Source organism: Canis lupus, chromosome 8 (genome assembly GCF_003254725.2).
Source record: "Canis lupus dingo isolate Sandy chromosome 8, ASM325472v2, whole genome shotgun sequence".
Taxonomy (NCBI): Eukaryota; Metazoa; Chordata; class Mammalia; order Carnivora; family Canidae; genus Canis; species Canis lupus.
Window position 1 is genome coordinate 6,282,636 of NC_064250.1, and position 24,916 is coordinate 6,307,551.

A 24,916-nucleotide genomic window follows, 5' to 3' on the forward strand; every position below is an offset into this window, starting at 1 on the left:
GTGTAACACATAGTAGTTTGATTGTCAATGCAAGGTTAGGAAAGGAATACCTTCGTGCATTTAAGAACTGCGCTCTTGAGAATAGAATAAAACGTTACAGCTTAAAACAACCCAAAGGACCATCTTGTTCAACTTCTGTATAAAGAAGGAAGGTGAGGGACTCCTGGGTGGCTCGGTGCTTGGGCGTCTGCCTTTGGCTCAGGGCGTGATCCTGGAGTCCCTGAGTCAAGTCCTACATCGGGCTCCCTGCATGGAGCCTGCTTCTCCCCCTACCTATGTCTCTGCCTCTCTCTCGCTCTGTGTCATTAATGAATAAAATAAAAAATCTTAAAAAAAAAAGGAAGGAAGATGAGAACAAGAGATGTTAAGGGACTTGCACAGTGTCATGGAGTAGTGGAAAAGTAGGTGCATTCCACAAACAGTATTGCTCAGCAAATGAGACCCCAAATTATTGGAATATTTGTCTGTGTACCTGTGTAACAAACTATCCTTTCTAATTTGAATAATTTTAACATATTGAGAGGGAAAAGTTGGGACCCACCCACAATTTAATTAGAGACTTTTAACAATCTGGTTGTACAACAGCAGATTTTAGAAAAGAAAACCCTCTCAGTGTAAACTAACTGTTAAATAATTGAAAATTGAAGGAGCTTTTGGGATAGAATTAAAAATATATGGAAGTATGATTTCAGATAATTCCCTGAATGAGGGAAAAAAAAAAACAGCATTGGAAAAACACATTATGCATGTTGTAATGTTCTATTTAGACCTTGGAAAACAGTCATTTGGTGGAGTTACCATAGGGATCATTTGAAGAACTGAAGAAAAAACAACAAAAACTTTTCTCTGATAAGTGCCTCTAGTTAGTGAAAGGTTTTACCTCCATAAATCCAAAGTTCAGAATGATTATGGACCAGGAGAAATTCATAACACATGAATGAATCTCCTCATGTGTTGAGCTAAGCTCTGATTGCTTACAGATGAAGCTATCTGTGGTATTAAGGTATTGATATTTATTGAAACCTTTTTTATATATTACATATCTTTTTAAGTTTTGGTCATTAAAATAATAGAGACTTTTTAATCGTTTATACTAGAAAAAGCTCAATTAAGTTTAGCAACTTTGCTCCATCTCATCACGCCTTTTCCATGCAGGTTTGAAATAGGTCTAAATGTTAAAACAATATTTTCCTAAGTAGATGTCACATCAAACAATGATAAAAACAAAAATCACAAAGGACCTAACCAATTTTCATGATGCTTGTCTAACCCTTTTATGCAACATGAATAGATTTGATACATGGGTCATCAATATCTTATAGAAATATAATTGGCAGGGATGGTAAATTCTAGTTACCCCACATTCTGATAGCTGACATATGCTTACATGATGATGGCAGTTATTAAATATTGCATTCAGATTCATATATATGATAGAACAATGTTAGAGATTACTTGGGAATAGAAGAATGCTTTAAAAAAAGATGAACAATTCGAAACATGCTGTTGAAGCAAAGGTTCAACAAATATAGAGCTAGGTCATAAGAAGTCTAAATGTCTAACAAAATAAACATATGCCAATTCAGGTTTTCAAACTAGGAATTTTTTTAAAGTTCTTTCGTGCAGAAGTTACTTTTTATTCTCCAATTTTGATCATTCAAACTGTTACTTGTACTCTGAATGTACCTATAAGCTAAACATGGATTATAGTTTACACAGCTTAATTATTAATTTTACATAGCTCAGAAAATAATGTTTTTAAGGAATGAAAGCCAAAAGACTGTGAAGCCATATATATGACATACCATTACACCTCTCTTACACAGATGGTCATCCAGATAAGCACATACAAAGAAAATTATCAATATATAGGAAATCAGATGTTTTCCAGTTGGTGATCAAGGAAGTTTCCTTCATCTTCTGCTTTTTATACAATTAGGTTACTCCACTGTATATAAATGGTATCTTTTGTTACACACTTTTCACAACTAGTTCAAATGTTCTTGTCAAATTATTTATTCTGTAAGAATAAAATTTTTTCAAATACATTGACAATATAATTTTAAAAAAAATCTAGAAATACAGATCTGCTGTCCCACCACCCTGCATTGTGAAGATAAGCAGTTTTCTGCTAAGCCTGCTGGCGCCCAGCTCGCAGAAGGGCAGCTGCTGGAGTTCAAGGGGCCGCAGGAGGTCGAGGATTTCTGCGTGGCCTTTTGGATGAAGGTGTACAGCTGAGGAGTGGCCACCTTTGGGCACTTCAACATCTACTACGAGGGTGGCTCTTCAAGACGTGCCCCAAAATCCCCGTGGACTGCCTCTTCTCCCCTCTGACCTTTTGGTTCCTGACCAAGATGTGGCCCCTCTACTTGTTGCATTCAGATTCATATATATGATAGAACAATGTTAGAGATTACTTGGGAATAGAAGAATGCTTTGATGGATGGGGGATGGGGGATGGGGGATGTTTGCACCTCCATTCTCCACGGGCGGCCCCTGGAACAGGGAGCCACCTTCAGGGTGGCAGAACCCCACTCAGAACGCGAGGACTGGGGCAGCCCGGGTGGCTTAGCGGTTTACCCTCGGGCATCATCCTGGAGACCCGGGGGTCGAGTCCCACGTCCGGCGTGCAAGAGTGGAAGGAGAGCCGAGCAAGGGTGCTACGTCCCGCGTGAGCGCCAGGACCCAACACCGCGCACCCCGCACCGCGCACGCCGCACCCTGCACCCCGCTCTGCGCACCCCGCACGCCGCACCGCGCACACCGCTCCGCGCACCCCGCACCGCGCACCCCGCTCCGCGCACGCCGCACCGCGCACCTCACACGCCGCTCCGCGCACCCCGCACCGCGCACCCCGCACCGCGCACGCCGCACCGCGCACCTCACACGCCGCACCGCGCACCCCGCACCGCGCACCCCGCACCGCGCACCTCACACGCCGCACCGCGCACCCCGCACCGCGCACGCCGCACCCCGCACCTCACACGCCGCACCGCGCACCCCGCACCGCGCACCCCGCACCGCGCACCTCACACGCCGCACCGCGCACCCCGCACCGCGCACGCCGCACCCCGCACCTCACACGCCGCACCGCGCACCCCGCACCGCGCACCCCGCACCGCGCACCTCACACGCCGCACCGCGCACCCCGCACCGCGCACGCCGCACCCCGCACCTCACACGCCGCACCGCGCACCCCGCACCGCGCACGCCGCACCCCGCACCGCGCACCCCGCTCCGCGCACGCCGCACCCCGCACCGCGCACCCCGCTCCGCGCAGGCCGCCTGGGCCGTGGAGCGCCGAGTGAGGACGGCGAGGCCAAGCCAGGGCCGGCTCCAGACGCAGAAGTTGACGCTGCGGGCCCCGCCCTGTACCCTCGGGCACCGCCGTCCGGCCGCGGTGCCGCCCCTCTCCTTGGGTTTGCTTTAGGCCTCGCTTTCCTTTTCCGTATTGGCGTTGAGCCTTCCTCCGCTGGGGAGGGAGGGGACCACGGCCCTCGTCCCTCGGGGCCCCTCCTCGCTGGGCCCCCGGGTCGGGTCCCCGAGGCGGGTGGGTCCGTGGGAGGGAGAACCTGGCGGCGGCGGAGGGACGCGCACCTGGCAGGAGCCCGAGACTGGGTTCCCAGCTCGTGAGGGGACCCATTGGTTCGTGCTCACCCCTTCTGCGGTTTGTTTAGGATCTAAGTGACATGACTTTATGAGGAAAAACAAAAAGGTCACCTCTACCAACGGGGCTTTGGAGACTTCATCAACGGGAGGTCGTGGCCTCTAGTCCCAAGCCTGTGTGGTCAGGGTGAAGGAAACTGCACGTTATTTACCAGTGTTCTTTAATTCGTCTTGTTGATTAGGCCACCATCTACTAAATCAAAGAAATCATCAGTGTTGTTGCTTAGTTGTGGTGGATTTTCATCCTTAGTAATTTTTCAGTAAGTAGAAAAGGAAAACTTAACTTGTTTTGTCGTTGGTATTTTTATGAAAGCAAAGGGACTGTCAGTGTCTCTTCTTGAATTTAACTCTGATTATTTTACATTTCCCCCCCTTGACCCATTTTGTTTTGATTTTCCTCCACTCAACTGCCTTTTCTCATTCCAAAGTTAGCTCTTCTATACTTGAATATCTTCTTCCGAAATACTGTCTGGCAATCTGCCAATGTTTTTCGCACTGATATGTGTCAGCTTTCAGGATTGTTCAGTCTGTTGGTCTGTTTCTCTTTGAATTCATCTTTCCTCCCCCTTCTAATAGCTCCTGTATTGTAAGTTTCAGTTTGATCTTTACTGTGGAAGGAGCCATATTCCCTACTTAGCAGATAAATTACAGAATTCCTTCATCTCTGAGAAGCCAGAAAGATCAAGGTACGGTCACAGGAGTTTGATCACCACCTAAACTTGGGGGCAAACTGAGCAGAAAGGAGCTTCCCCGTTCCATTAAATTTTATTCTTGCACACTCAGTGAACCAGGAAGATGGTTTTAAATCTATTCAGCTATGCTTTCTATTATTTGCAAAACCTCCAATTTAAAGCCTTGATTGAAGGTTCTCTAATTTACCCACAAACCACAAAATAGAATTTTGCAGTAGCTACAGTGAAAGCTCAGAAATTCCCAGATTGTTCTGATGATAAGGTCCAAGCACTTGGCCTGTGGTCCATTCCTTCCAGACCCCCAAGACTGTGTTCTATTTACTCAGTTTTTTTAATATAATTCTCAGAAATGGCTAAGGTCAGATATGCTGTCATAAAGTCCTAGCATGTGTAATACCCAGTTTGTTCTTTGCCATTGTCTCATAGGATCTAAACCTGTTATTGTATCCTTCTTTATAATTTATTCTAGTGTTAAAACACTTCCATTAGATACTATATTTTTTATGTCTGAAGAACATTTTCATAATGAATATTTAAATATTTACATGACATTGTAGAAAAGCTACTGAACGAAGTATTAGGGGATTGGGATTCTTAGCCCTGTTTTGTTTCGGCTCATTTGATTTTTACCATACTTATGTGCTAATTAGGCTGCTTTTGTTGTTAGAAATAGAAACCTATCCTAGCTTACATAGACAGAAAGTAATTTCTTGGGAGGGAGAAATAAGAATCTGTTACTTAAAGTCTGAAAAATCTAAAATCTAAACATCAGGGCAGCTTTTTGAATTCTGGTAGTAACAACGAATAGACGGTCTCATCAGGTGTTGCTGATGATCATCTTCATTCCTTCCTTCCCACTCCCACTCTCAGATTTCAGAGATATGTCTTACTGGTCTAAACTGAACAATATGGAAGAAAACGGATCCTATTGATTGCTCTAACTAGTATCTAATGGGAAAAGAGCATTTCCCTGGAAGTAAAACTCAGGTGTTGTTAATGGAGGAAGAAAAAAGATATTGACAAAATAACAAGTTCCAAAAGAAAGTGACAAAATAAAAAATTGTTTATTCAATCTTTAGGCTTCCAAAGATATCACCTCATATTGCTATAGTACGTTTTATATGAAATACTGGGGAGATGGCATAATAATTTTCAGTTTCGTGACTATCTTTGAGCTGGGGCCTCTTTCCAGCTGTCAGTGTTGTGGGCCGATTCCTCATTCTATCTTTGCTAGGCTACTGCCGTAGCTTCCTAACTGACTGTGTGGGATCTAGTTTTACTCATCAACTTCCTAGTTGCTCCTCTTTAACTGTTAGAGATATATTTCTAGAATACAGTTTTGTCTCATGGAAACTGTAGTAGCTTCAATACTGTCTAAAAGATCCTTAATACCCATTCTTATCACCATGCTGGGCAGAATTAGATGCTATTTCACTTAACTATTATAGCATTTTGTACATACCTTATTTAGCATTTCTGATTCACTGAGTAATTTTTGTGAAAAAGGGGTAAACTATTTAAAACAGTAAATACAATAAATTCTCAGATAAACTCACATAATCCTACTTGTCTTGTTATTTCTGTTTTCTAAAGCAATTTGTATCTGTCCATATAGCTACTTCTCACCCACAGAGCTTGATAGGAGAAGAATAAAAACTTGCGTATATTTAAAGGAAAAAGACCCAATTTCAAAACGTCTGTAAATGCTTCTGCTAAAGAGTTTATATTTGGAGTGAACAGTCTTTCATTTAACAGACCACCTTAATGAATTTGTATATATGCAAAACTGGCATGAAACTAATTTTCTGCATAATGAAGTGACAGGTTATGGGGATTTTGAATATCCTGGTGGTAACATGAGGGAGAGGGGTTTAGGGAGCCTGAGAAGTAATATGAAGAGGAGATATGAGAAAATTTTTGAAGGAAAGAAAGTTATACAAACATGGAACTCATTGTGTTGGGGAACCTCAGTTAAAAAAAAACCATAAAAACAAAAACCAGCCAGTGAGATTTCCCTAGGATAGGAATTGCCAAAGGGCTTATAAGAATGGTTGCATCCAGTACTTAATATTAAGTCACTTGCTCTTCTGCACATTTATTTATCAGAGATTTTATTTATTTATTCATGAGAGACTGAGAGAGAGAGAGGCAGAGACACAGGCAGAGGGAGAAGCAGGCTCCATGAAGGGAGCCTGATGTGGGACTCAATCCTGGGACTCCAGGATCACGCCCTGGGCCAAAGGCAGTTGCTAAACCACTGAGCCACCCCAAGGATCCCTCTTCTGTGCCTTTCCTTGGGTGTGTTGTGCCTGTCTTTATGTCTCTTTCACTCTTCCCTGATTATGTAGCAACCGGTTGGTTTAGATAGGATTAAGCTTTCTTCTCAGCATATTGGTCTAAACAATCAGGTAATCCCATAATACCATTTAGATGGTGATTAGTTTGAAAGTAGTGTAGACTTAATTCAGGTTTAACAAGTTTCCTGACATTTTCTGAGGCACAGGGGTTGGTTCAGGAAAGATCTATTTAGCAGACACTCAAGACTTTTTGTCTTATGGTTGTGAGAATTGCTCTTCCTGTCCTACTGCATGTGGAGACAGAGTTCCAATTTCTGATGGCAGTTATCCATTGATCATATGGGAAGTCATCCTTTGGAAGACTGACTGTGAATAACAGAGATGGAAGAATGGAAAGAAAAAAATTAGTATTTGATGACTTAATTTAATCACTAAGATCAAACGACCTATATAAACTAATCTTGAAGCCTTCTACACTTCTGGTGTAGATTTCTAGTTAGATGACCCAGTGAATCTCATTTATTGAATAAAACCAAACTCAATTCTCCCCCTTCGAAATAAACTTCTCCTATAGCATTACCAATTTTATGTATCTATTGATTCATTTAATTGAATAATTGATTTACCATATTGTATTAGTTTCAGATGTACAACATAGTGACTCAGTATTTCCATGCACTATGAAATGGTCACCATAGTAAGTGTGTTTACCAACTGTCACCATGCAAAGTTGTTACAATATTATTGACAATATTACCTGCCATGTATTATATCTGTATGTCTTACTTATGTAAAACCGGAAGATTGTACCTCTTAACACCCTTCACTTATTTCAGCCATCCCCCTACCTTGCCTCCCTTCTGGCAACCATCAGTCTGTTTCTGTTTTGTTTTGTATGTTTATGTGTTTTGGTTTTTTAGATTCTATAAATGAAAAAATATCGTATATCAGTCTTTCCATGTCTGACTTACCTTATTTGGCGTAATGTCTTCTAGGCCCATTCATGTTGTCACAAATGGCAAGATTTCATTCTTTTTTATGACAGAATAATATCCATATATATATATTTATTTATATATATATATATCTCACATTTCCTTTATCCATTCATCTGTCAATAGCCATCTATGTAGTTTCCATGTCTTGACTATTGTAAATAATGTTGCAATGAACATAGGGTCTACATGCCTTTTCAAAATAGTGTTTTTATTTTCCTCAGGTAAATACCAGGCAGTGGAATTGGTGGATCATATGGTAGGTCTATTTTTACATTTTTTAGGAACCTCCATATTGTTTTCCATAGGGCTGCACCAATTTACATCCCTACCCACAGTACACGAGGGTCCTCTTTTCTCTACAGCTTTGCCAACTCTTGTTATTTCTTGTCTTTTTGATAACAGCCTTTTTGACAGGTGTAAGGTGATACCTCATTGTGACTTTTATTTGCGTCTACCTGATTGCTAGTGATGTTGAGCATCTCTTCATGTGTGTGTTGGCCATCTGTATGTCTTCTTTAGAAAAATGTTTATTCAGGTTCTCTGCCCATTTTTTTACTTGGATTGTTTGTTTGTTTGTTTGTTTTGATACCTACTTTTAGGAGTTCTTTACATAATTTGGATGTTAACCCCTTTTTGGCTCTGTCATTTGTGAATATCTTCTTCTGTTTAGTTGGTTGCCTTTTCTTTTTGATCATAGTTTACTTTGCTGTGTGAAAGTTTTTTGGTTTAATGTGGTCCCATTTCTTTATTTTTGTTTTTGTTGTTTTTGCCTGAGGAGAAAAATACAAAAAACATCAATAAGACCAGTGTCAAAAGGCTTAGTGTATTTTCTTTTAGGAGTTTTATGACTTCAGGTATTAGATTTAAGTCTAATTCAGTTTGAGTTTATTTTTGTATATGATGTAAGAAAGTGATTCACTTTCATTCTTTTGCATATAGCTGTCTAGTGTTCCTAACACCATTTATTGAAGAGACTGTCTTTTCCTCATTGTATATTCTTGCTCCTTTGTTGTAGATTAATTGACCATATAATCTTTGTTGTAGATTAATTGACCATATAATCTTTGGCTCCATATTCTGTTCCATTGATTTACATGTCTGTTTTTGTGGCAGTACTATACCGATTTGATTACTATAATTATGGTATAGTTTGAAATCTGGGAGCATGGTGCCTCTAGCTTTAGTCTTTCTCAAGATTACTTTGGCTATTAGGGTCTTTTGTGGTTTCATACAAATTTGGGAATTATTTGTTCTACTTCTAGGGATTGTATTGAATCTGTAGATTTTCAGTAGTATGAACACTTTAACAATATTCTCCCAATCCAAGAGAATGGTATTTCTTTTCATTAATTTGTATTGTTTTTAGTTTTTTTCCACCAATGTCTTATAGTTGTTAGAGTGCAGGTTTTTCACCTCCTTGGTTAGATTTATTCCTAGATATTTTCTTTTTGAACAGTTTGTAAATGGGATTTTTAAAAAATGTTCTTTGTGATAGTTGTTTTTGTGATAGTTTATTATCAGTCTATAGAGACACAACAGATTTCTATATATTTTGTTGCTAATTTTTCTATTGATTTTATTCCTTTTTTTTCTAATTTTGTCAAGTGATGTCTTTGTCCTCCCACTTTTTACCCTTTTTTTCTTATAACCCACATGTAATCTGTTAGCAAATTTTGAGAGTTTTTCCATCAAAATATATCCAGACTCTCACCATTTAATTATTTCTGTCACTACTACCCTAATCTAAACCCACATTATCTCTCTCTTGGTTTATAACCATAGGCTCCCAAATGCCTCTCAGCTTCTACTCTTGCCATCCTTTTCTCTAATGAGTAACTGTAGTGATTCTCTAAAGTTATAATTAAAGCAAGACAGTCTTCAGTCATAAAGTTATACATCTGTAAAAGCCCAAGTCCATTCACTAGCCTCTGTCTGATATGGACCTCAGTTATAGTCCAGATCTTATATACTACTTTCCTGGTGTGTCACACTGGCTTCCTTGCTTTTCTTCAAATCTGCCAAGTTCTTATATACTACTTTCCTGGTGTGTCACACTGGCTTCCTTGCTTTTCTTCAAATCTGCCAAGTTCATTGTCTCTATGTTGCTGTTTCATCTGCTTAGAACTCTTGTCTTTAAAATGTTCCCATGGCTCACTTCTTCAGTTCCTTCAAGTTTCTCTTAAATGCCACATATTTAACAGATTAACTAAAATAATAAATAAATAAATAAATAAATAAATAAATAAATAAATAGACGAACCATGCCTTGTGCCCTCCTCTCCCCTAATGTTGTCTCTGATATGATCACTGCTTATATTAATGATCATATTGGTTATTTTTGTCCCCCAAGAAAAATTCATCTTCCCAAGATTTTTTTTTTTTTTTACTATTTTTTCATTACTAATTCCCCAATGCCTGGATCAATAATGCACTATTGAATTAGTGAACAGTTTAGCACTATTTGACTTCATTTTTTTTCTTATTGATTACAACCAAGAGATCCAAGGAACTGTAGTTCTCACTTAATACCCATTCACCATTCCCAACTTTTTAGAAAGTAAGATAAATATTAAGGTCTTCCATTTACGGATGCTTTGGGAAAGATGAAACGCATAAAAGATGAAACACAATTCATCAAAAGCAGGAAATTGCAGCAAAACTTGAGGAGAAAAACATGAACTTTCAGAGAAACCAATAGATGGGAAAGAAGACAATGATTTCCAGTATACACATGATAGGAGCTTAAATGAGTTCATTTAAATATAAAGGGGAGTATGGTAACCCACAGCTGAAGGACTTGTTAGTTGGGTTATATTATTTGCAGTTGTGATTTTCCTTTTGTACTGTGGGCTTTTGGTGAACAGGATGCTTCTATTTATCTTTGCTCCAGTACATGGAGAAGGCATTCAGTGGATAGCTGTTGCAAAAATGAAATAGCATTGGAGAAGAGGTCTACAGTTAGTAATGCCAGTAACTAGATGTTAGATGTGTTATTTATTCTGCCTTTGCTGGGCCTTGGTACTTTTATCTGCAAAATGAGAATGCTAGACTTAATTAATTAAATCCTTCCCAACTATAAAATATTCTATAATTTTATCTGCTTATGTATGAGTGGAGATATACATATACTTTCATCTAGTAGAAATAAAGATATACTTCTTAAAAATTTCCTTTGCAAATATATTTTGGTTAATATAGCTGCCATCAATTTGGCTTATAAAATAGTGTTTTCAATGATCTTTTAGCATGATAGATTAACTTTTATGTTCAGAAAGCCATTTCCTCTGAATGCTGCTGAATTCACACTTCACTAATGGCAAGTATCCGATTAGAACTAATTTCATAGTGATTCTTTGACATTTTCAAACATAGAAATGTGTGCTTTTTTGAATAAAAGTGAGAACATATCATAAATTTTAAAAGTTCCTGTTTAAGTTCAGTCTAATATTGAAGAATAGTTATAAAATGAAAAGTGCCTTAAAGGCTAACTAACCTCTCATACAACAAGAACTTTCTCTATCCCTCTATTTCTTTTGCTTTCAGCTACCACATTCTCCATACCTGGATCCACTGGAGCTCTGTCTCTGGTCTATCTCACCAGCCACTTGGTCAGTTTCTCAGCTTCACTATTTGATAGAACTTAAAATTAGAGAAGCTGATAGTGCTTCACAGAGAGCATAGGCCAACAAATCAGCTCACTGAGTGAATTTCAAGGCAGAACCTCAACCTGTGAACAAGATCAGCAGAGGAGAGAACAGAGACTTCCTGTTAACTTCTGGATGACATAGACACTGGCAATTTATCCTTCAGTAAAAAAGTAATGGACCTGAAAGATAACAAGGAAACTTGGGGTAGCAAAACAGCATCTTGACCTTTGTGACTGGGTCACTAGAATCCATTACCTAGGACCTAGGACTTTATTTCAAGTATACTTAAATTGGTGGAGTTGGTGCTACCAGAAGACCTCTACCCTTGGCTGAAGTTAAGTTAGACACTAGGTGATGGCCTTGTTCTACAACTGGTACCGATTAGTGGAAGAAGCTAGAGAAAGAGAAGGAAGAAAGAAAGGGTTAAAAATGCCTTCATTTTTAGGGAAAAGAATCAGGAAGATCAAGATAGAAAACAATAAGATAAAAGAGAAAAACCCAGAGGAGAATAACTTGTTGAGGCTAAAGAAGGAAGTAGTTTAATAAAGAATATAGTTAGTTATACAGTGAATTTTCATCTTATCTATGGTTTCTATAATTCTTACTTCAAGACGTAAGTTGAAAATGATGTAAAGTCAAAATTATTTTACAAAAGTGCCACAGTAGATATAGACACATAGTTTTTCTGTAGAAATTCAACACAAGTAATTTTTTCCCCACAAGTTGAAATAGATGCTCCCTTCTTTTCTTTCTTCTCTTCCAACCTTCTCTTCCTTCCTCTTTCCCTCTCTCCTTCCCTTACTTCTTCCCAGCATCATAAGTCATAGTTGAATTTCATGTAGGGACCATGTTGCATGTAAAAGATAATTTCAACACTGGATTTACACACTGATCAAGTAGCTCACACTGTATGAGCTACTGAGATGACAATAGGTTGATGTATCCCATCTGGTGCCATTTGGGACCAGGGCTCATTGTATGGAATAACACATCAATCACCTGCTTATGTTATATTTTCTTTCCTTTGGTCAACTTTTGAAATTTCAGAAGTTCAGTGCTTTATGATATGAATATTCTTTTATGCTGTAAAGAGGTCAGGAAGAAAAAATAAATCAATAAAGAGGTCAGGAAGAATAGAGACTGGAAATATGTCATTTTAGTGACCATTTAGGGAGTTATAAGTAATCTCAATGAATATGTAGACTAAATTGGGGAATGGGAGTCAGATTTCAAAGACAATGAGAGGAAACTTCTGGATGTGTTAGAGTAAGAGGTAATCATTGAGAGCAGTGTTTCTTAAATCATCAATATACATAAGAAGTTCCCAGAGAATTTAGGTAAGGGTGACAAATCTGGGCCTTATTTCAGAAATTCTGGTTCGGTAATATCAAAGTAGAGACCAGAAAAGAGAGCTTTAAGTGAGTAAAGGATGTTTTAGGTGCTGGTATCCTCAGATCACCTGTTGATGTTCTCAGGTCTTGGGGGTGGAAAGGAGAGAAGAAGACCAAGACCATTCATTGGGGTTAGCTATGACAAGGAAGGGAGTTCTGCCTGAGGAGTAAGGGAAGATAATGAATATCAAGAAAGAGCTGAGCTATGGTAGAATGAAGATGATGTTTTAATTTAAAGACTGTAAGTTGATCTTTCAGGAGACAAGGACAGGGAGAGGAGAGCATTAAGAAAATATTTTATGTATTTCAGATTGGTGGGGGGGGATGGGAGGGACAAGCAGACTCTACACTGAGCACAGAGTGTGACTTGGGGACCCTGAGGTCATGAACTGAGCTGAAACTGAGTAGGACTCTCAACTGACTAACCCACGGAGGTGCCCCAACACTTCCATAATTCTTCTACAGAAGTAGCCTCAAACATTTGTCAGCATATCATCTCAGGAATATTATGTACCCTTATCTGTAACAATAATTATTACAAGTATTTTCCCCAGGGAGGGCAAATCCTCCAAAGAATGTATATATTTATCTTAAAAAAATGGTTTCAACTGTATCTTTTTCCTCATAACCTCCCTCCTGAACTTAAGAATTATTTTCATAGAGACTAAACAGTAAATTAAAGACAGAATTGCTAAAGAGCAGTGATTTGCCAGTTTAAATTTAGGCAATATAAATTTTTAGAAAACTGGGTCTTGATGAGTCTAGGACTTTGTCCTATTTCAAGAAGCAAATCAATTAATAACTTGGAGGGCCAAGGCGAAAGTTTGTCTCTAAATTTGTTTCTTTGTTTCCTCCTTATACTCCTGTTTTTTCATTAAGGGCGCTGTTTTTATTTGTCTGTTTCCTGTCTACTTATCTTTGACTTGACTAGTTCATCTTGTTGACATTACCCAATATGAAATAGGTTTTATAGTATGCATGATATATCCTTTTGCACAGTGGTAAAGAAGTTCAGACGAGCTTTTGGAGGACAGTTAGGATAAAGAATTGTAGTCCATTCTTAGCCAAAGTATGGTAGGTGATCTCTCTCAGATCTGAAGTCAAAGAGCAGGCTAAAATGTACAGATACAAAGCTAACATTTATTGAATGTTTATTGTGAGTCACAATACTACTATCAAAAGGCAGTACTCCCAGAAAGGTGCCCTTGGGCATAAAGAGTATGTATGATGATTAATTTTGTATGTCAATTTGCATAGGCCTTGGTACCCAATTTTTAAAAAATCAAATGTTTGTTTTAGAGTTGCTGTTAAAACGTTTTTTAGATGTGATTAACATTTACATGAGACTTTGAGTAAAGCAAGTCATTCCTATAACGTGAGTGGGCCTTAACCAATCAGTTGAAGGCCTTGAGAGAAAAGACTGAGGTTCCAAAGAAAAAGGAATTCTACTTCCAGACTGCATTTGAACTCAAGATTGCAACATCAGCTTTTGCCAGAATTACCAGCCTGAGGGCCTGCTCTGTGAATTTCAGACTTGCTAACCTTGTGTATTACATGAACCAATTGCTTAAAATCCCTCTTTCACTCACTCTTTTATCTATCTATCTATCTATCTATCTATCTATCTAATCTATCTATCATCTATCATCTCTACAAAGTTTCTTGTTTTCCTAGAGAACCATAATACAAAAGGAAATTGGTGAATCTTGGTTCTTCCTAATGGTTCAGGGCTTTACCTATTTGGGATGAAAAACATAGTTAAGACGCAGTGAACAGTACAGAATTTACCCAGGAAAATGTGTATACATGTACATAACTGTAAAATTTTGCATACATATACACGGTGCCCAGGGATAAGAGCCCTTGTTCTGGGTTTTGATGTCAAACTGATTTGCTTCTAAGTAAAATGCAATGAGACCTTCTAGGTCAGAGGTTTCATTGAATTTCACTCAGGTCATAGGTAAGAATCAAAGGCCAAAAATATGGTGGGCAAATAAGGATATGATTTGTGTTCTTAAGGGGGAAAAGAAATGCTTCTATCAATGTACTTTTGAAGGACAATAAAGTGGCAGAATGCATATATGTCCAGAAACACTTTGCCAGTGTAGAGTACGAAGCCGGAAAGTTAATGGGCAGAGAGGGTTCCTGTATGACAGTTGATTTTTACCGAATCACAAAGATTTTGCCAAATTTACCCAGAAACCCAACTACCTGGAGGGAAAACAGGAAATAGGTTGAAATAGGTTGAATTCTAGCAGCTACTTATTTTTAATTCCCAACTATCAATGAGAGGTTATTTAATTCCTACCAGAGTTTAAAATATGCTTATTCCTTATTATTAAGTGGAAAATTCTTCCTTTCCAGATGGTCTCATGGATATTTTACAAAATTTTAGAGAGTTGATGTTCAATGTGCTACTTTCTGAAGTAATGATCTGTGACCCATAAATAAGAACAAAAAGTGGCTGCTAGGGATTAGTACAAAGAGGACTCAGAGTCTGTGAAAGTTAGTAAAAATTTAATAGAAAATAACTTCAACTATAAAATAAAGCAGCACAGTCTCTCAAAGATGTTGTATGCTGTATTTAAAACATCAGAAACTATTAGTTAACTTACTTTGCCAGGTTAGCTCATTTTTTATATGTATCAGAAAAAAGCTTGTTTGTCATTTCTGTGCATATATTTGAAACTTTTCATTGAATCATTGCAATATAATTTAATGCTACACCGATACCAAAAAGGTTCAGACCCTTGCATGCTAAGAATTGTAAACTGTGAAAGGAAGGAAATTATTATAGCATAAGTGTATGTCTTTGCATTCAATTTAATGCCAGGTGAGGATCAGGCATATCTGTGAGTGCAGGATCAAATCATAGGGTAATATTTTGTTGTGGATTGGCGAATATAACAAACTCTGTGTATATAATATGGTGTGATGATTAATCTTATGTGTCTACTTGCCTGGGCCATAGGCTGCCCAGATCTTTGGTCAGACATCCTGAGTATTTCTCTGAGGGTATTTTGGGATGTGATTACATTTAAATGGGCATACTGCGGAAAACATATCACCCTCTGTGAAATGAGTGGATCTCATTCAATTCATTGAAAGCCTGACTAAAATGGAAACAGGCTCTTCCTGGGTCTCTAGCCTGCCTGCCTTCACACTGGAACTACACTATTTGCTCTCCTGGGTCTTGAGCTTGCCAGCTTACCCTGTAGATATTGGAACTTCAGTGTCCATAATCATTGAGCCAACTCCTTGTACTCTCTCTCTCTCACACACACACATGTCTATAATCATCCCTTTGATGCATTTTTTGGAGAACTCTAATACACATAGTGTTAAAATAGTTTTAGCACTTATTTTAAATTTTAGATTCTTCTATGACTGTTTATGGTAAGCTTTGTATTCTTAACTTTTTTATTACTTTTTTCAAATAAAATATAATTTTTAAAGATTTTATTCATTTATTCACAAGAGACACACAGAGAGAGGCAGAGACATAGGCAGAAGGAAGAGCAGGCTCCATGCAGGGATCCCCATGTGGGAATTGATCCCAGGTCTCCAGGATCACGCCCTGAACCGAAGGCAGACACTTAACCACTGACCCAACAAGCAACCCTCAAATAAAATATAATTACTTTTAAAACTAAAATTATTGGTAAAAAATGAAAAAAAGGGAAGAATTTAATTATGAATTTGCTCTGGTTTAGGATGAAATAACATGTACTATATTAAACATTATGCCATGATGTAACACATTATGCCGGAAATTCTTCTACAAAGTCATTAGAAATTTAAAGAAAAAACAGAAAAGAAAGTTAAAGTTATTTTTGTTGGGGATCATTTTATGGCAATAAAAATTACTCAAATCCCCAGTGTGGTATGCAGTGAAATTTTGAAAAGAGTTCTACAATCTCTGCCAAGTTACAACATTATTTGAAACAAAACAAAGTAAGCATAAAAATAAAGCTTTCAAGTTCTTTCAGAATAAATGAAACAGCTTAATGTTATGAAAAATGTATGCAAACACAATTTGAATCTGATGCTGAAAATGCACTTATTAAATGACATTCTATTATATTGTAACAATTGTATTAGATTAGCAGGCAGCTAGGAAAACACAATTAGTGCATTGTCTGAAAATAAAGCTAAGAGACTACAAGACTATGCATACAAGTTACTTGACTAATTAATTCATAGGCTGACATACATGAAAATCTTTACAATTCAACTGGACAAGAGAAAAAATATTCCAGAGCTCTCCATTACTTGTTTTTCTTTATACTGTGTGAATGTAAAGACACTTGTTACTCTCTAAATCACTTGCCATAGAAAGAAGAAATTGTTTTGAAATTTTGAGGGAAAATTTAACAAAAATTAGCATGTTATCCAAATTAGAAACTTTCTATGTGAATCAGGATTTTCTCATAAATATAGACCAAATAAATAAAATTTAAACACTTTCATCTGAATTATTATTTTATTTGACAAAATCACATTTTATGTAAAACAAACATTTATAGTTATGTCGAATTCTGTATTATCTAATATTCATGACAAAAAGTGATATTCAATCAAAAATCATTTCAAGTTCAGGTTTTCAGATTGAATCCTAGATTCTTATCAATAAACCATGTTGTTTACAGATAACATTATCTCAAAACATCAAAAATATTTAAACAATCAAAGTTTTAAAAAGAAATCAAAGACAATTAGTAGTGTTTACATAAAAACAAACTCCTGTCCACCGATAAAATATATGAATTATTCATTAGTTAGTGATTTACTAAGTTACCAAAAGTAAAGATATTTCTTTTTGGTTTTTATTTATTTTGATTATCTAAAATATATGTATACTGTATTTCAGTTTTGCTGTAATCATAGATAAAATTTTAAAAAATCAAATAGAATATTTTAATGATTTTAATTATATATATATTATGCATGTATCTTTTTTTGTAGGACTAAATCACACTCTATTTCAAAAAATTATTTTCTGTAATCTATTATTTCACAATAATAATATCTGGAATTTTATACTTTTGAAAGAAATTATTTTCTTGCTTTTCAATCAGACACACCATAGAACACTTTATAAACTCTTAAAAACGCTTTTAAAAAAAATGGTGATAGGTTATTAAAATAAAGCAATTCTAAACTATTAGTATGTATCAAATTCAAACAACAAAATAAGTACAATAATTATTTTTTTATCTTCTTAATACTGCACGGCCAATTTCACATTCAACTGTGTTAGAATTATCTGTGACCAAAATATGCAGAGCATCAATTTGCAATGCCTTGTAAATATAGGCCTACATGTTGTGGGATTAATATTTTCATGCACAGCAAATCAGAACAAACATATTTTCTTCAGCCTATGTCAGTCAGACCTTGACACTGTCATATTCACATGCCCTTCAAAACCAAGACCAAGAAATTCAGTTTGTAAAAAGACTGATTTGATAATGACAGAAACTGACAAGTATCAGCTTTAGATATCATTTTAGAGATTCCAAATTTATGATCTCTGTGAAAAACATGTCTTGAAATATACAAATCAGTGAATCCAGAATTACATTTCTTGGGTGATATAATGGTAATATACACATCTCCTTTCAAATATAAAGAAAATGAATGCAATTTCCTCTTTCCTTGCCTTAATAGTTAACAATTTAGGCATTTGGTAATCTTTACTATAGCTTAAATATTTATTGATAATAGTAAGGATATTTGCTTTGAGGAAGGAAAGAGGGGTGGACAGAGGATATCTTGGGTCCAGATAGACTTTTTAGCTGGATGACTTTTGACAAGTTTGTTAAACCTCTGAGTGATAGTTTTTTCATCTGAAATATGAATATATTAACTATTAGACATGTTTTTGTGAGTATTAAATTTTAAATCTATGTGAAATTGCTGGTAAAGTCTGGCTGGCAGTAGGTACTCAGTAAATATTCCTTTCTACTCTCATTTATCGATATTTTCCCTCAAAAAAGATATATAAATGTGCCTGTCCAATATGGTAACCATGAACCACATAAGGCAAATTGAGCATTTAAAATGTGGCTTTTCTGAATTGAGATATGCTATAAGTATTAAGTACACACCAGATTTTGAAGACTATTAAAAAAAAGAAGGCAAAATATCTCATTTAATTATTTATATTACATGTTGAAATTGATATATTTTAGATATATTAGTGTGCATAAAAATATTATTAATTTCACCTGTTTCTTTTTTTAATGTAGTATATAAAAGTTTTAAACTACATATGTATTTGTTCCTCACATTCTGTATTGAATAGTGCTGATCTAGAAATGAGAAGATATAAAAAAATCCAAGGTTCTAATAAAATTCTAATCAGTATCGGAGAAGGAAAGATTTTGTTATCTTTTAATACTTTAGAGTCCTTGGAGAAAGGAATCACATTGTATTAAAATCTTGTAAAAAGCAAATTATGCCAGATAGCAAACATTTTTGATTAGTCTCCTTAGAGTTAAAAGGTGAAAGAAGTTTTTTCTTATGGTCTACTATAATTTTAAAAATTGGAATAAAGTACACAAAGTTATGTTGCAATCCCTCTTCTCTGTGCTTTGCACATAATGACTTCATCGGCAACACTTAAGCACATATTCCTTATAGCTAATGGAGCCAAGCATCTCTCTGAACTACCTACGATTTATTGAGGTCTCAACCAGCCAAATTTCTTAACCTAGAGAAGCCTTAGCCAATTTCTCAGAAGGTAGAGAGTGACAAGAGGAACTGCTAATAGCTAGTCTGACCAACTTCACACTATAATAAAGTATACTTTCTAAAAGACAAGTCTGATCATGTCTTTTCTCTTAAAATTTTCCTCTAAAATCTTGAATAGGTTTTAAGGGAAAGTTGAAGACTACTTTCTTAAGAACTTTCCATTGTTACATTCAAATCTGTTTTCTGTCCCTGTCCCTGTAAGTATGTAGAGCACTGTTGGGTAAGGGTTCCTCTCCAGTGCATGTTTGCTATAGGGTATGCAGTCTAGCTACACTTGGCCTTGCCACATCTCTCCTGGATAAGGAGAGCTCAGGAAAAATGTTTGTTTTCTTCTTTCTCGGCTTCTAAGTTGTGTGTGTGTGTGTGTGTGTGTGTGTGTGTGTGTGTGTGTGTTTTAAACACTCCTGTTCTTTGCATCTGTCTCTCTGGAATTAATATTATAGCGGAGAAACAGATAATGAATAAGAAAGATAGGTATCTTAAATATATGGAATATTAAATAGGGTCAACTGCTAAGGAAAAACAAATATTTAAGGAGAATGGGGATATATACATTGGTAGAGGTTTGGATTTTAGATGGAATGGCCACAGAAGACTTCATAGAGAAAGTGACATTTGAGAAAAGATATGAAGGAAGTGAAGTGCTATTATTCTGTGGCCTCATCCTGTGCCCTCGTAATTAGGAATACTTCTTACCAGGAGTTTCAACCCTTTCCCCCATAGATTCAGTATGAATAAATACAGGAAAATGTTAAACAGGGCAGAAGATGTGTGGATGAGGCCTGCCAGAAGGTCTGGGAAAGGGCACATGAGCCCTTTGAGACAAAGGGAACAGTTTTACTTCTCCATGTATTTCATCTTCAAGCATTAATTTGGTCTTTGATTCAGGATTTTTCAAAATATGGCTCTATTCTAGTTTTATTTATTTTTTAAAGATTTTTTTTAATTTTTAAATTTTTTAAAAGATTTTATTTATTTATTCATGAGAGAGAGAGAGAGAGGCAGAGACACAGGCAGAGGGAGAAGCAGGCTCCATACAGGGAGCCTGACATGGGACTCGATCCTGGGTCTCCAGGATCAGGCCCTGGGCTGAAGGTGGTGCTAAACCGCTGAGCTACCGGGGCTGCCCTATTCTAGTTTTAATAGATGGCTATGAGGTTAGTTAATAGGTAATAACCAATAGCAAGAGAAAAAAACATAGAAAAATAAATAATATCATTTGTTGCAGTAGGGATAGGAATTATTTCAAACATATGCATGCACACATAGCTATGTGTTTGCTGGGCAGTGATATAAAACATATTTCTTACCATGGGTCATGGATAAAAGAGTTTGAAAAATACTGTGCTAAGTACAAGAGAACTTCTGAAGTGGTAGTTTCTAAAGAAGGGTTAAGAGAATGAACGAGGTGGGGTGCTTGAGTGGCCCAGTTGGTTAAATGTCTCCCTACAGCTCAGGTTGTGATCCCAGGGTCCTAGAATCAAGCCCCATGGGGTGCCTTGCTCAGCAAGGAGCCTGCTGCTGCCTCTCCCCTCTGCTCATGTACACTCTCTCTCCCTCTCTCAAAAATAGAAAAAGACAATGGATGAAGCAATAAGGAAGGTGTAATGGGCTCTTGTCTCTGAGGAAAATGAAAACATACGGCTAACTGAAGATAATCAGGTATCCATTTACCCCTATTTGTTCAATTGAGACTAAAAACTACATTTAATGGCTTGTTTTTCTAGTCCTTTTTATTTTTGATGTCCCTCATGTGTGCATATGTGCACATGTACAGTTGTGTATATTTCTGTGTATGTTTGTGATTTATTATAGTGGCCACAGAGACTCTGAGGAGAAAGATAAGAGTTTACATAATTTTCAAAGGAAGTTAGAAAGTTGGGGAGACTATGCTACTGTTTAGCTGACATGAATAGAATCCCAAGAATTGAAATGGTGGTGGAAACTACCAAATGGAGAAAGCTGAGTCTATGGGAGCTTCTGCAAAGATGGAAGGAAATGAAGAACATAGGGAGCTAGTAGAGACCATGGAAAGGTCTAAGGGCTGAGCTGTGGAGAGGCTCAAATGGGTCCCCAAGACCAGGTCACATTGGCAGTTTTTAAGATTGAATCTTAGCCCTGTGTTCTCTCTACACTGCCTGCCTTATTAAATATATCTCTTTTGATTCTTCAGTTACTATTTTAATGAAGATGATTCTTAAATCTATATCCATTGGCATAGTTTCTCCTGAATTCCAATGTAGTATCTTCAAATTCTTGCTGAGCCATTCTTTGAATATGTCTTTTATTATGTTTTCTGGCTTCTAGCCTGAGAGCTTAAAGTACATTCAGTGCTATCCATATATATCTGGAAAGCTGGCAGGTAAATCCCACTAGGAATATCTGTGAATGAGAAAATAAAGCATCTTTTGATCTTTCCTAAAAACATAAATAATGGAAAGTCACATTCTTCCAGGTTGGTTAACAAAGTAAGAGAAAGACCTCTACAGGCCAGGTTATGAGCCACACTAGCATACATCAGGAAAGATTGCCTCTGGTGGAAGGAGCCATCCATTACATGCAGCACAGAAGAGGAAGGGGAAAGGAAATGAGATTTCCTGATAGAAGGAAGGCTAGTTTCTTGAACCACTGGAGTATGTGGGCAACTGTTTTCTCAAAAGCAGTATCAAACCATTTTTGTGTATTTCCTGTGACCCTATTTTACTCATAAATCGGTGTCTTTTGAAGAAACATGAACTACTTTTAGATTAATACAAAGATATTGAAGTCTCCCTCATTTGTTAGCTTTTGTCTTGCCCATTGTATCTACTGATGCCCTTCAATTCTGAGGAAGTTAGTCTTATTATCATTTATAGTCTTATTATCATTTCCCATTGAGTAGAGCTTGGAATTACATCAAACTCTCATACTTAGAATCTGGAGCTCCAACTGTGAGTTTCTTTTTAGCCAAGACCTGAAATCCAGTGATCCGTGTGTATGCCCTAGGTGCCAAACTGATTAAGTTTTCTCTCATATGATTTGAGATCTAATCCTGGATTACAAGAAGGTCCAGCAAGGCCATCAGGGAGCCCTTGAGTCAAAATCACCTCTCAGGGAGTCCCACAATTTCCAGGGACAGACTTGCTTCAGTATCCCTGCCAGGCTCAGTTGTTGATTAGGAACAGCCCTTCCGAGACGTACCTTTAGCATAAACACACAGTTGGATTTCAGTACAGCAGCAGGAGCGCTTGGTCAATTAGGCTTTCTGTAGTTGGTCTTTGAGGTACATTCTTATGGCCCCTAGCCACCACCGCTTTTCTCTGCCTAATCCAATCTTATGCAGTATTTTTTTTTTTTCAGATACATTTGATGAGAATGGAGCCTGAAACAAAATCCTGTTCCACTAAAAATGTCATTCCAGATTGTTATGTATGATATATTTTTAGTGCAACCATTCAAACCATTAGCAAATTATAATGGAATTGAATAATTTCTTTTGCTTGTTCATGAATATATCATCCAAGATCATACCTAATTGATAATTTGCCTGAATTGCAATATGTGTCTAGAAATCACTCAGTACATAAATGGGCTAAATCTGTCAACAACAACAACAACAAAATGAAATGAGACATGCATGATTTGTGTTTAGTGAACCCATGTTGATTCCTAATGATCATTTGTTTCCAATTGTTCATAAACCATATTATAATAATAATTTCTAGAACTTTCTATGGAATTAATTTCAAACTCTCCAGTATAGTATAGAATTCTTAATTTTTTCCCCATTTTTAATTTTTTAGCTTATTTTTTATTCAAGTATAATTAATACACAGTGTTACATTAGTTTCAGGTGTACAATGTAACTATTTAACAATTCTATGCATTACTCAGTGCTGACCATGGTAAGTGTATTCTTAATCTCCTTTATTCTTTCACCCATCCTGCCACCCACCTGCCCTAGGCAACCACCAGTTCACTATATTTAAGTGTCTGTTTTTTTTGTTTGTTTTGTTTTTTAGATTCCACATATGAGTGAAATAACATATTTGTCTTAATCTGACTTATTTCATTTAGCATTATACCCTCAAGATACATACATGTTGCAAATGGCCAAGATTTCATTCTTCTTTACGGCTGAGTCCTTAATTTTTAATTTAAAAAGAAATTAACCATTTTTTCCCTCTCTAGTATTTTGGTTATCTCTTTCTGATTATTCACAGTGCCTCAAGAAATAGTTCAATGGTACAGACATTTTATTTGAAAGTTCCTTTTTTAACCTGGGATATAATTCATCTGGGACAAAAGATGTAAAGTCATTTAGGGAAAGAATTGCTTTCTTACAGTCTTATATTTCTTGGGTTTCAATTTCCTCTCACCAACATTATTTTTGCTATCCTTGACAGAGAAGATGGAAATAAAAGTTGAATGGTATAGCTTTTTCTTTGTCATGTGTTATAAAAATGTTACTTTGAAGCAACATGTTCATTTTCTCTGAGCATAACTTTAAAACCCTATTTTGCGTGTCTTTAGAATTTTGGCAAGCCTCATTGCATTCTGGTTATTGGCCTTTTGAAAATCACTCTTGTACTTCTTAATCACTTGCATATTTGTTGTTGGTCATACCTCTTTCTTCTTTCTTTTGTACATGTTCTCTTTTATAGATGAATTCAACTACCTTTTGTCCTTTTCACAATCTAGCGATTAGTGTGGCCATGAGATGTGAATTATGATCATCAATTCTGTGCTCCTGAGTTCTTATGGAAAATTAGGAGGATCCAGAGAGAGAGAGAGAGAGAGATCTTTGTCATCAAAATTTGTTATGTCATTCTATTTCTGAATATCTCTCTTTATCCTAATTTTTCTTCACTTAAAAAATCATATTCTTTATGGAAATAGCCTCAGATTTCTTTTGCCATCTTAAAAACAAAATTTTTGTGTTTTTTATACTTTGTTTAGTTTTTTCTAATAATGCAGGTTTCAATTATAGTTCTAAAATTAAACTGGATTTTGTTCATTATCCAATGAAATGAAATTATGAAATTACAAATGGCATAAAGACAACATTTTTATGATAGTAGTTAAATGGAAAACTACATAGAATTCCATATTGCTTAGGAAGATCTGGATTTAATAAAATGAGGCACACTGTAGAGGATTTAGATATATCAGTTATTTCCCTTATACAGGTAAGAAATCAAGTCAAGGCTTAGAAAATTTAGAGACTAATTTGTCCATGAGAATAGGGGAACCTCTAACCTCTTTGGGAATTTGTTTCCTGGAAGTCAGCAGCCAGACTTGGGAAATTTCTTAATTCTAAGCTGTTTGTACATTTGTTCTTTTTGTTTTTCTACAGTTCCCAAGGTTTTTCTACTACCTATGTTTCTACTAGGGCTCTTCCCATTGGAAGGTATAGAGTTCTAGAGTCGGGACTGTGGTTAGGTGGATGATAGTTGTATAAGTTACATAAACTTTCCAAATATTTTTCTG

The 24,916-nt window shown here is 36.8% G+C and overlaps 1 long non-coding RNA gene across 2 annotated transcripts in view; it reads left to right on the forward strand.

Annotated features, from left to right (window-relative positions):
- The window catches only part of LOC112658074 (uncharacterized), a 66,632-nt gene that overhangs the window by 37,517 nt on the left and 4,199 nt on the right, over window positions 1-24,916 (forward strand). Inside the window, exons 3-4 of one of the 2 annotated variants that reach the window (XR_007412250.1) lie at window positions 21,020-21,109; window positions 22,787-23,935. This is a non-coding gene — a long non-coding RNA (uncharacterized LOC112658074). Of the gene's footprint in view, window positions 1-21,019; window positions 21,110-22,786; window positions 23,936-24,916 lie in introns of those variants that run through there. The other variant, XR_003135485.3, reaches the window with a different exon arrangement.